The sequence below is a fragment of the Phalacrocorax carbo genome, chromosome 9, assembly GCF_963921805.1.
Source record: "Phalacrocorax carbo chromosome 9, bPhaCar2.1, whole genome shotgun sequence".
Lineage (NCBI taxonomy): Eukaryota > Metazoa > Chordata > Aves > Suliformes > Phalacrocoracidae > Phalacrocorax > Phalacrocorax carbo.
The window spans coordinates 18570723-18584440 of NC_087521.1; positions in this window are offsets into that span (position 1 = coordinate 18570723).

Genomic DNA, 13718 nt, shown 5'->3' on the forward strand with positions numbered 1-13718 from the left:
AACCCCTCTAACAACCTTAAACCTTTAATAAAATACTCACAGGCACAATTCAAAAAAAAAAAAAAAAAAAGATGGAGAAAGCAGGTGAAATCAAGGACATTGTTCATGCTCCAGATCCTTTCCCAGCAAGGAAACTGTAAGACAAAAGAGATCCAAGGCTGTGATCCCATCCTACACGGCTGTGGAGGAAACCATGTAGACATGAAGCATAGACTGGCCAGCTACTGCCACTTTAAGCTGGAGAAAACTTTCCACCAAGTTCCACCACAAGAAGGATTTTCCTATCAGTTTCTTTTTCAGGTTCACATTATATTTCTAATTGTGTGTATGAAATGTACTAATTAGAAAACTTCATCAGTTTCTGCACAGCATCATATAAAGCCTAATTACCCTGCAGGCAGTGCTGGACATTATTTATCCAGCACTGTCAGCACTGAAGGTATATTTTATTAATATACAGTTAAATAGAAGCCTCCCCTGGAATAAACTTTAATCCCTTAGCATATATCTGGAAAACCCGTGACCCATGTTGGGAAGTGCTCTGTATTCAGGCTAATTAACTTGACTGAAGGAGTATATTCAAGCAATGCTGCAGTGCTACTTACCTACGATGCAAACAATTTACAAGGGTGCTTTCATTCAGAACTGTTCAGTTTGCAGAAATGATGAAGGTAAGCTGACTTGGAATGTTTGAAATCCTTCACTGTCCGTCCCCCAGTTTCTCCCTGAATGACGGGTTTTCTACCAAGTGACACAACTGGCCATGAGAGAATATTTCAGGACAGAGAAGCAGATAGAAATACAGAGACATAGTAACTGAGGGATCTGCACTGGGGGTATTCAAAGAATGATGTGAGGCCAGTCCAAACTTTTCATCCAGTTAAACATGTAATGAAGATATATCTTATCAAGTAAATCCTGCTTAATAATACATCACTTAACACAGCAAGCTAAGAGCTTATTTTTTAAGCCTTGTACCCATGACAGTGGCTCTCACAGCTGAAGAATAGAGAGTCAAGGAACGTATTCAGTGGCATGAGTGAATAAAGGACTGGAAAAAGATTAATACAGAAAAGATCTGGGATAGGCCTCACTTTCAAATACACTAAGAAGTCTGCCATATGTGCTGTCATCTGAGCTGGCTGAGCTCTCTCAGTGGCCAGTCTGCCAAGATACGAAGAAACTGAAACAAAGGTACTGCCTTGTATAAAACCATCAGATATATGGGTAAAAAGGGTTAAAACAGGAGACAAACATTTCAAAAGCCCAGTAATTTGTGCTCCTATTCTTTTATATGCTTTGACAATCTCCCCCAGAAGACATTTCACATTTCTAGAAGTAGATTTCTGTCTGTCTATAGGTTTGATAAAGCTATTGAGGGTATAGGAGCAGCTAATATTTTTAATGTGGAACTGAAGAAAAATAAAATTAAAAATAAAATTATTAACATCATCCTTGCCTTTCTGGAAGGAAAAAGAGAGAAAGCCAGTGCAATGCAAACTGCCCATGTCAGTATTTCTCTCTCCCCATGTACCTTAACCAAAGCTACTTGTGCAGAAGGCTGGGCTTTGTCCCTTTCATGCAGAAGTCAGTGCTTATTGTTGCTAATTATCTGCATAGTAAAGACAGGCTCTACATGATTAGAACTGAAGTCCAGAATCAAGCAGAAAGTGAAGGCTGTCAGTGAGATGCAGAGCTGTTATTAAGGGCTCCTGAGCTGCTTGCCATACCTCTAACCTGCTGTGATCATTTCCAGCCACTCCTTCTTCCCCAGTGATGTCAATCAGGAATACTCTCCTGAAATCAGGGAAACAGCAGGATAGTTAAGGCTAGAGTGAGGGCATGAAGAATCAGACCTGTCTTTCAAAGAGCTGTTCTGGAGAGGCAGCAACACTGAACTGCAGCAGGTAAGGTGATAAGGCACAAAACTTTCAACAACAGTAGAGGGACAAAGGAAACCTCAAAGAACATTTATCTCTCTGTAAAATTACTGTTTTTTTAAACCTGCTCTTATATGAAAAAGATCTTCTGAATTTTGAATTTTAAAAACTAAAGTGAAAAAGATAGTAGCATTTTTTGCTTTTACCAAAGCCAGTTATTTGCTCCAACTGGATTTTAGCTTCTTTCAAAGTCTCCTCTACAAAATTATTCAAAAGGATGGGAAAACCGCCTGTAAGTGAACCAGAGCTTTTGACAAAAAATCAAAAACAGGAAATATAACAGTTTCCTTACATATACAGCAATCACTAAAGGGAAAAGACAGTTTGATTACAGGAAGACAGCTAATTTTGTTTTTACTCAGAGATAATTTTTTCAAAGAATAAGAACTTGTCCTGTTTGCGAGATCAAAAAAGAGGCATCCTATATTACATCTTCTCTGTAGCTATTCAATTCAAGAAATCCATTGCAGCCAGTGAGAGTTCAGGAAGAAAGGAATTCAGTATAAATCACTGAGTCTTTCTTGCCAAAATCCATGTTAATATTGCTGGTCATTATATATAATAATTCTCTCTAACCTTTGCATAGTTTTCAAACAATTTCAGAGGGGGATCTCTGCCTGTATTTTTAATAGGGGAGCGAGATCATCATGCATGGGGAAACATCTCTTTAGGTAACCAGGAAAACAAATGCACCTAACTAGCCATCCGTAGTTTATGGGAGTATAATCTGTAATTGTTGCACAGAAATTCCCTTGTTTCTTCCCATCGTTTATGAGAAGGGCAGCTGAAAAATGTGACAAGCCCTGAGTGTATTAACTGATGCCCTTGGAAGCCCAAGGATCTGATGGCTGTGGTGCAGAGAGCTGGAACCACTAGGCCCTATTTTTATACTATATCACATAAACCTACAGCACTCCTATTGCCAGATCTCTTCAGGTCCCTCTGCATTTATTTATACATTAATTATGGGAGCAAAATGGGAGTAAAGTATCTCACAAGGGTGCATTGAAACTTAATTCATCAGTTTTTATAAAACAATCTGTGACATGCAAATGAAAGCTTATACATTAAGTGTATAAATAGTTATTTTTTTCATAATCATTTGCAAGGACTGATTTCCACTGCCTCTTCTATTATGCTGGTATTTCAGCTGCTTTGTGAATGGGGTCCTCAGCAGATGCAGTCTCAGCCCGGTTGCCTGGTTCCCATGTGTGCCAGGACTTAAATACTGGACATTTTTCCACGGCCACTAGGAGCAGCCCTTTTCTTGATGCATCATATTACTGCCATGGAGCTAGATGTTTAATGTTATTAGTGTAATCTTTCTGCCAACCACTGACTGACAGCAGCTAGGGTTGGGTTCAAACTGAAAGGGATCACTAATAAAATGCCAGTTGGAGCATCTGCTCAGAAAACCAGGGACAGCAAAACTCAATTTTCTGCCTTGACTTTCTCTTAGGCAAGCGAATCAATTGGCTTAATAATATTATCTTAAAGGGAGGAAAGAAAGAAAAAAAATAATAAAAGAGAGAAAAAAGCACTGCTCAACATCTAATTCCTGAAGTACAAAAACATCAGGCAACCCTTCCTGCGAAGGCAGGTGTTTGCCCAGCCCAGTGCTTTCCCCCTGCAGCACCACTGCAACTCCAGCCAGCTCTTCACAGCTCTTTTCTTTCTGCAGCTCTCAGAGGTGTGGGGAGCTCAGGGTAAAGGCATTTTTGGTCACCCACGTTAGGACTGTATTCTAGTCTGCCCATGTCCCAGGACAAGTGCAGGTTCAGGGCAGCTTTAGCTCACTATAATGGAGAGTCCACTCTCCATGTCCTACTATTTTCGCAACCTTTCCGCTAAGATAGCTAATAAAAACACCTAAATCTATTCTTACTCAGTAAAATGTCATAATTTGCAGCGTGGAGGGAGATCTTGGTATATATTTGTCTGATAGTGAGTTGTATATCACCCCATGCCCCAGCACGTTAATACATTCAGTTAAAGAACAGTAAAGAGCAAATGGTGGACAGAGATGGGTATGAATAATCCTTCCTCAGATTGTTTTATCTACCTTAACTTGATTTTGAATCTGTCCTGAGGTTGTTGGCTCTTTTCTCATTCTTCCATACTTTCTCATATAGTGCCACAACAGTCAAAATAATATGACCAAGCTTATTCCATATGGCATCCCAAGAATTAGTTGGGCCTGGTTTCTTGTCCATCATGGCTCAAGCTGCATTTGAACCAGTGAACTGGAAGTCAAAGGCTTGTTTTCTAAGCATTACTAGTCCTTTGAGTCATCCACCTCCTGTTTTATCATGGAAAATAATTATTCATTGTCACTATAATTGTTCTAATCCATAATCAAGGAAAAGCAATCCTGGCAGATGGTCTGGGACTGTCTAGGTACAGATAAACACGACACATGATTATGAAACTCCCTGTGCTGTAACCTTTAGTATTATGAAAGGATTATTCAAAGCTGTGTAATACTCCAATAAGAAAATGGGAGTCACCTAAGCGTTAACTGCTGCCAAAAGAATATGTTGAAGATATTGAAGAACTCAAACATTCTGAAATTACTGAGAAATTTCTGGACCAGTATCCCTCGGAATAAAAAGGCTAATGGATCGTTTCTTAACACAGCAAAAACTCATCAAGAAAAAAATAGTGTTAGAACAAAGGTACTAGTAGGAGCCTTTTAAGTGTTCAGAGCTGTGCTTTGTACACGCACTAAGGCTTTCTAGGGGTCTTATTTGCTTTTCTAGACATAGCCAGAAGACATCTAGTCAAGCTACAAACTACAATCATCCTTAATTTAGGTCTGAGGCAGAAAACCACCAATAAAATATCACTGAAGACCAGGATTCCATCGAAAGAAAAACCTCATGATTGAGCTGTTGAAATTTCAGCTTTTTTTTCATTTCTCTACAAAGAGGCATTTGTGCTTAATATGCCTGGTTGTGTTTTGTGGTTGCTTTTTAGGCATAAAAAGCCTGATTTTCACAAGTGTCCAGAACTGCAGCTGGTCTCCAACAGAGGTGAAGTATTCATCCTTCTTAGAAAACAAGCGCTTATTTGAATGAATTGCGTGTCATCGCATCTGTAATTGCTGCATTCTGAATAGCCTAACCTTTGCGGTTAAACCCTAACACCCTGAAGGTTGCACCCATATGTTATTGGAAAGGCACTTTTCCCTGGATTAGGAAAAAAAGGTCTCCTATTTCACCTGTGACCCTTCAGCACAACACGTTAGCCCCGGCTGTGCAGGGTACGTAATTGTGCGTGGCTGGAGGCTGAGCAGGTGACTCACAGCTGCTCCAGACCCCAGGCCGTGCTGACGGGCAGGGACATGCCCGATTTCACATACGCAAAAAGGCCTCGGCACATTTAGTGTTTTAGCTTTCTCCCTCCCATTGTGCTGGAAATCTGTATCCTTAGTTTTCTGTTTCTGCTGAACAGTTATAAAGCAGGCGGGTGAAACCGATAGGAAGTCAGATACCCTTTTAACACAGTCCAGTGGAAACTCACAGGCTAGTGTTTCAGGTCTGAATTATATAACGAAATCAAATGGTAAGAACAAAATAGCAGCTGTAAACACAGCAAACGCAAAGGAAATTATGTTTGTGTGACCGTTTCTTTCCCCTACAATGCTACCACTGGCACCTGACTGGGGGGTAGATAATATACACAAATATTACAGTGCTGAACATGAGGGGAAACCTATAAAGGATAGGAAAAATAAACTGTAGTTCTCCCAAAATTGCGCATGCAACTCCTGCCCACTGCAGTACAAGGTTTTATGGACTATGAGAGATGGGTGAGGGAATCATAGTCCACCTTCTAGGAGACCAAATATCTTCATGACAGACCCCATGGCATCATTCAGAACTATTAGGACCAAGACAAAAGAACAAACTTTTCTTCACCGCAAGTATTTCTTCTGCGTAAGAGTAAGGCCAGTGGAAGAAAGCAGATGTCTGTGCTGTTTACCATGTCTACTGTAGCTGTATCTGTGCTGCCTGTACTACAGGTAGCTAATAGTGGAACTACTCTCAGATCTGTTGAATTCTGTGTAACCTCCCAGGAAAGCCATCTCAAAAGCTTTCCAAATATAAATGCTCACACAGGTCTCCTTGCTCATTTCCCAAGGGCCGAATACTTGCAGCTCTCACAGAAACCAAGCCTTCACCAGTCAAGTATCCCTATTTGGATGAATTTTAGCCTTAATCTAATTGCATATCACTTTCCAGTTTTGCACCTCAAAGAAGAAGTTTTGCACCTCAAAGAATTTTGCACTTTGCAAAATTGAGACCTTGAGGAACTTTCAACTTTTTAAAAGGCACACACTTTCGGTTGTAAGAAATACAGAGCTATTGAAATAATATGAGCTACATTGATTTAACATATCTGCTTAGGCCAAACAATAAAATTCACTCTTCAGTTTCACCCATGCCTAAGGAATGTTTTTTAAATGAAAATTCCATAAACATGGAATTGATACTATTTTGCAGAAGCATTATAAAGCAGGGAGATAGAAATTTCATCCAAAAGCTACTTTCATGGTAAATGTTTCACCCAGCTCTCCTTTCAGAAAACCAATTAATTGCTAAAAAGTTGTCTAAGGAGACCCAGGAAAATGGTGGATATTATTCCTCTTAAAAATACCGGGTGGGTGGGGAACATCTATAAAAAGTTTATACTTCTGCATTCAGGCATTTTTGACAGAATCGTTCTTACTGCTTCTTAGCCCAGTGGATTAAGTGACTTCCCATAACCCTTGTATTTATTTTCATCTTATGCAATTTGTAAATAATAATGCTGTGTTTGCTAATAATTCCATGAAAACAATTACTAGGAATCTGCAAATTTTATTATCTAACAAATGAAATTATTTAGCAAAGTCATCTGAGAGGTTTTTCAACTTTAACCTAAAACCACATCTTTTCCTCTCTTACAGAAAGAGAACTTTAAACATTTTTCCTCTTTTATTCTGAAGTGACATCTTCACAAAGTACCTAGCTCATGTCATTTACCATTACAGTCTTGATCTCATGCCTGTTAAAGTTAATACATGTCTTATTACTGATTTCAATGAGATTTGACTCTGACTATTAGTCTATAATGATTGTTAGTAGCTAATTTTTTACCAGTTTGTTTAAAATCATAAAGCATAAAGTGGTATATTGCTAAAAATATCATTAAATGCAATGACATATGATTGACAATCTTACGTCATGATCAAAATGACATTAGATATGATGAAATAAACTTGATTTCCTTACTACTATCACCACCAAAACGGCCCCTGTAAACTAGCAATCATTACACACAAATGACTCAGATATTCATCTCCATTTATCACATTCATTGCCCTTAAAACAGGGAGAAGGAGAGACAAGGTGATGATCTTTAGGCTTTCTGCAAATTCACTGCTTCCAACACTTAAATAATGGAGCTCTGTGTCCCAGACCTCGTGAAAATCTCATATTAAAGTCCATTGCATGTTTTGCCATGGACATGAAATACTATCTGGAAGCACGCATCTGTAGGTGAGGATACTGTTATTCATTAGTCTTCAACTGAGCGCAGAGGCACTGAAGTCGCTGGGAAATTTGATACCAAATTCAGGCGGGCAGCTTCACCCCAATGGTTTCATAAAGCTCCTTGAAGAAGTAGGGCCTATTACAGCTTAACGAGAGTAATTTACATGCAACTAATTTGTAATCATGGCAAACTATCTTCCAGTCTATCAGGCACTTCCTCCCTTAACAGGATTTTCCCCTCAATTTAAATAGAGGCAACTGAATATTTCATTAACTTTTTTTTTTTTTTAATGACTGCTATTTTTAGGCAAAGAATACTGAATTTTAGTCTATGGAGCCCAGACAATTGAGTTATCTGACAATTTCAGGAGAAAAAAGTGCTGAACTAATGCTATGCTGCAGGTTATTCAGCTGAGTGCTTATGTATTTGCAGGTGCCAGGACCACAGAATGTATAGTGCAGCATTCAGATTTAAGGATTATTCTTCTCTTTAAAATATTGCTATAAGAGGGCCTATTGTCTACTACCAGGAGTCTGCCTATGAGTAGTGCCCACTTCCATCTCCCTTTAAACCTGCCTTGCTTGTTTCTTGCACTGGCAAAAGAGAAGCCTATTCAGAACTTTAATGAAGATAAGAAGGGGGCAGGAAAAACACTGAGCAGTGATGGGGAATTTTCATAGGAAAAATAATTACTTGCATATATCTACCAAAAATATATTTCTACTCTTGCTTACACTACTCAGTTCCCTGACATCTGAGCTTTAAATTAAAAATATTTCAGCTTTGCCTTATATATTTTACCATCAACAAATACTCGGTCACCATGACAACCATCTTACTTATTGTAATACTGTTAACTTTTAGTCATAAACAGGGAAAGCTGCATTTGCCTTCTACAATTTTTTAATACTTCTTCTATCTGGTTTTGAAGCCAGTAAATCAAATCTTTAGGACCATTTTCATTTTAGTCCAACTCCACTGCAACAACCCTGGTTCTACCAGAAATGAAATTCCATCCTTTGTGCAAAAACAAAACAAAAATATTACAAAGTAGGAGACATACAGTAGGTGCTTTTAGCTACTAGATACCTTTTTTGTTATTCTATATGAATAGCCTTGATGCTCCAGCCTTAAGCAGTATTCCAGTGCTGTGGCTGTGATTCAGAGGCAGGTCGCATGGTGAGCAGCATCGGGATGGGTCAATGTTTGATGGAGCTCCAAGAAACACCTACACGCGGCAAGAAATCATGAGTCAGATGTCAGCAGCTTCCCCTCTAAAACACCAGAAAACAAAAGCCTTACTATGGTGCAAGGGTGATGGATTAAAAATTAAAGTAAAGCTTGAGCTAAATAATTTCAGATCACATAGCTGTTGTAGCCATTGCAGCCTGAGGTTATAACCTGCCTGTGCTGTAAGCTGTTATATAGCATTTGGCTCAGTAAGAGGTTACTTCTAGCTAGTGATGAGTTTAAAGCCTTTTGGCTGATGGGGATCCCTGCTGGGGGTATTGTGTGGGCATGGTGTGCGTGGGTGTCTTGGTTAGGTGCTAGCCTGTGTCTCATCACCACATAGCACAGGAAGGAAACAAGACTTCAGGATTTTAAACTTGAGGTTTATGAAGCTCTGTTGGTGGTGGGCTCCACCATTCCCAAGGTATAAGGTGATACCGAGGTATGAGGGCCTTGTGTTTGACCAAAGATTGTTTTGCTTGATATTTCTTGCATCTTTTTACACAAACATGAGTGCATCCACGGACATGCCTGTCCCCTGCATAAGCAGGAATAACAAGTTCAATGCCTGGAGCAAGCTCCCACTCTAATTACTGCGTTATTCCTTGGATTCCCCCTTGCAGTCTCAAGCAGTTGCCTCCTTGCTCACAGCCTGCCTGGTGTGGGGCCATGTGGCCGTTCATCCTAACTCCAAACCTTCTAAAATGTGTCCAGCATGAAACTCGTTGTTTCTCCCTCTCAGTTGAAGGGCTTTGAGAGATCTCATTTTGCAGCATCCCCTGCCATTACAGATGTGGAAGAACCATCGAGCTTGATTTCTGTCATGACCTTCATAGACTCCAAAAGTGAGGACAGCAAGAAATAATATTCATCCGAGAGAAACGGAGGCCTCAATTTCAAGGGGCTTTGATGCTGAGGGTCAGGAGGATGTGGGCCCCATCCTTCACACATTTCTGCTCACATAGCATGCACACTGCAGCTGTGTTTACAGTAATGGTTTTCTTGTGATCACTGAGGCAGAACATTTCCCCACTCCACTGTAGGTACGATGAGAGAAAGGAAGATAAAAGATCAGATTTAAGTGTTTGTATCAAATAGTCCAGCTCTGTTTTAGTTTGCTGGTTTACGTATACCTACTATTAGACATTTTGGCGATGAACACTCCTACTCCTTTGGACAGACTGCAGTCTTCGCCTCTAGTAGCATTTGTAATGTGTGAAAAGATCACTATTAGCCCAAGTATTCTCCAAGGAAATATTTCATATATTGCTTCTTTTGCTTGCACTCTGTGGCAAGCTACACTGTAAATCTCATGTTGTGTACATAAGGGCAGAACATGACTCCGTAAATAACCTCACACACTCAGCTGCTTATTTATTGTGTTATACATAAATTGCAGCCTGAGAATTATCCAGTAAGGAAATTCACAAATCTAATAATAAACAGGTCCAAGACTTTGCAATCTGTCAGTCAACAGTTCAGGAAAAGTAGGACTCCTCAAATTATTATTCAGTGAAAATCCCGTTCCCTCCATTGCATACAGGAATTTTTTAGCATCACACAGCTTGTGTGGAGCAGTAGCTATTTTTACCCCTTGTCCCCTTACACAGACACGCTCATGCACTCATTCGTGAGGTATAGCTGTAAGCCAGTCTCAAAATGGCTGCAAGGAAAATGTTTCTTCAATATCAATGTTTTTGCTGTAAGATTGTACAAAATTAATTTGGAGGTGACAGTGGGAGGGATAGATCAGAGCTGAAACAGAAAAAGCAGCACAAAAGAAAACATTGAAGTGGCTAATCTTTGTAAATAGAAATTACACAAAGTAATTCTTTTTCTGCTGGTTTTTCCATTAGGAAAACAGGTTTGATAAAAAGACCTATAAACAAAAGAAAAGCTTTTACAGGATCACCCAGCGTCTGGCTGTGCTTTGCTTTCTGTGGTGAGAACACACGAACAGTTTAATGTGCCTGTCACAGACTATTTGTGTTCCATGTACCTTTGAAACATACTGCACGATTCATTCATAAAGTCAACACTTTCATGTGGACTTTCTTCTGGGTCTTTCATTACCTGAATCCGGTACATCTTGTCTAAACACCAATGTTGTGTGACACTTCCACTTAGAAATGAAGGTGAAACTCCTCTTTGCTTTGCCAAACTCACCTTGCATTTCTGCCTTAAAATAAACATAGCTTTCAGATCACTGCCTTCTGACTTCAGGATATTATACTTTGTGATTTCAGGATACTGGACTTCCTGGATTCAAGACATTGCTTTGGATTTTGCTTTCCATGGAATGCCTGTCTATAATCAGTTGTGCAGTAGCAGCGAGTAAAGGGATTTCCTATATGCTTACTGTTCTTTAATGACCTGTAATTTGCTTAAAATTAATTTTTATCAGAATAATGCCCTGCTGCATGGACCATGTCATTAGGACTGTTCATGTCAACCATGCTGTCCACAGTTCAGTCTCTGAACACCAAGAGAGCACCAAATCTGCAAAGTATCATACAAAAATGGAGAAAGACAAAAGCATCTCGCTCCCATTGAGGGAAAAATGAAATTATGGAAGCCTGAACTCAGGTTTGATGAAGTGAGCAAGGGAAAAATGGCTTTTTCAATATACCCATTTGTAGATCAAAAAGATTCTCAAGTTTCTCTTGGACAGATTCCAAGTTCTCCATTTGCCCAGCAGCTCAGAGGTCCTCAAGTGACTACCTTTAGGCTGACAGAAGCAGGCATGTACAGGCTTTTTCCACAGTGGTCTCCTATAAAACAAATTCTCACAATAAGCTTCCTATTAAACTCGTTAATTAACTTTGTTATCTCAGAAGTCATACAGAGTTGACATCATTCTAGACACCAGACGGATTACTGGTGATTGGGTGTGAGTAGGCAGGATGGGGACAAAACAGCTAGAATAAAACAGAATGAACTTTGCAAGTCAGACATATTTGGCAACTGTACCTTTGTGCTTTTAATATTTGTTAGGAACACAGTTCAGCCTTCTACTAAATGTTGGCAGTTTGGTATGTGGTGTCTCATAAAAGCTTTAGTCATGGCTCAACTGCTTTAGTCACGCAACAAGTTTAGATTCATGACTTCTGTTGCTCATTTTGTTTTGCTTTGACAGCAATATAAAGGAGGTATATAGCCCCAAAGATATCCTTCTCCTCTAACCGCCTCTGTAGCTTCCTTTGTCAGGAAAGCCCAAGAGCTGTTGTGATTCATCAGGTGTTGAGTGCTTTGTGCGTGTGTGTCCTTCAAATCATTGTTACATTTACACTTGGCAGGGAATTAGGTGGTACAATGGTGGCTGTTGGTTATAGGTCCTGTTACATTACAGGAATCCTTATCTGCTAAAATCCCTATTGACCAGCATCATTACCACTAGTAGTTCTTTTCCTCTGTACAAGTCCATTGTCTGCCATATATTTTTGCAACTTAGGATGTCATCAACATGATTCCAATTCTCTCTCTCAGAGTATAAGCAAGAAAGCCGTTTGGATGGACAATGGGAGGCAGACAAGCATTCCACTAAATCAAAGATGCCACCACTGCATAATGTTGAAAGGCAGAAACAGGTTAACTATGATCATATTTGCCCTGATGTGCAGAAGAATTATGATAATACAGGTAGAGAATTTCAGGACAAAGCTTACTTTTATGTCAGTATTTTAGAGAAGGGAAGTGAAGGAAAGGGAAGGAAGGGAAAGGAAGAGAAGAAAAAAGAAAAATAAGAGAAAACCCTTGGTCTTATATTATTCATTGAATGTAGGCGAATAAGTGTCTCAGTATAAGGCTGGATATTGCAAAACTAGATTATTCAAAACGAAAAACAAGCACTTTGTAGGAACAGTTCATGGAAGGAGTGTTTGATTTTATTTAAAAGGCATTAATGATAATTACTTCAGGCCTTCAGACCAGAATAAAGTAGTAAAATAGTCACCTAGTAAATTAAGAGGTAGCTTGATTTAATAACAAAGTATCAATAAAATACATAATTGATAATGGAGTCTGCAGACAAGATATAGTCAGTTGATTTTGAGAAAAGATGACCTTCCAAACGCAACCCAGTCAGCAAATGTCAACAAACTCTGGACTTCATGCCCCCACCCCTCAGCCCCACCACCATTTTCAGACTGAATCTAGCTGTGCAAAATGTGCTTAACACAGTAAAGTGGGGTGTTTGGAATTTGGTTGCCCCTCCTACCAATTGTTTTGGATTCTTTTTTTTTTTTGTGGGAAACCTACAACTGAGGCAATTATGACAGACATGCAAAATGCTGTGTCTGCAGGGCCAGTACCTGGCATTGAGCATGAACTGCCTCATCCAGAAGTTTTATGTCTGTGTCACTGCATGCTAGAGTGGAAAAGAAGGTCCTTTCAGTGGATGTTTACAGACTGCCTCCAAAACCAAAACTTTCTAGAGAAGAGACTGGACTCAGTCAAAGTTCAGGCATCTAGTGATGAAAGAAATTGCTTCCCAGGAAGATATCTGCCATACCTCCCAGAAGGAAAGATGGGATAGAAGTCGAGGATTTGCCCACCATGGGGCCTTCTAGTTCTTACAGGCCCCTGAGACAGACCTCTCCATCCCTGTGAGATGCTATACCCATCTGCTAGCAGTGACTGCAGTGCAGCAGGGAGATGACCTCAGAGTGGAGGTTGATAACCTGTTTTATCAGGTCTGTTTGAGAGAGACAGAGAGCAACCAGCTTCATGTAAAGCAGGCAAATGAGGCATGACCAAGTCCCAAGAAGGGCACACGACTAGAAATGCAAGGTTGAGTGGAACAAACGGCACTGGAATGGTGGAAACAACACTTGTGCACGGCTTGCAAACTCAAGTCCAGGCACAGGCAGCATTTGCTAAGGTAGTGTAGATACAGCTTCCAACACCATCTAGAGTTCACAGAGTACCCAACCCAAGTTATTTTTATTCCACCTCAATTTCATTCTACATTGGCATTACAATTTTTCAAAGCTGCAATTTTATGATTCATCT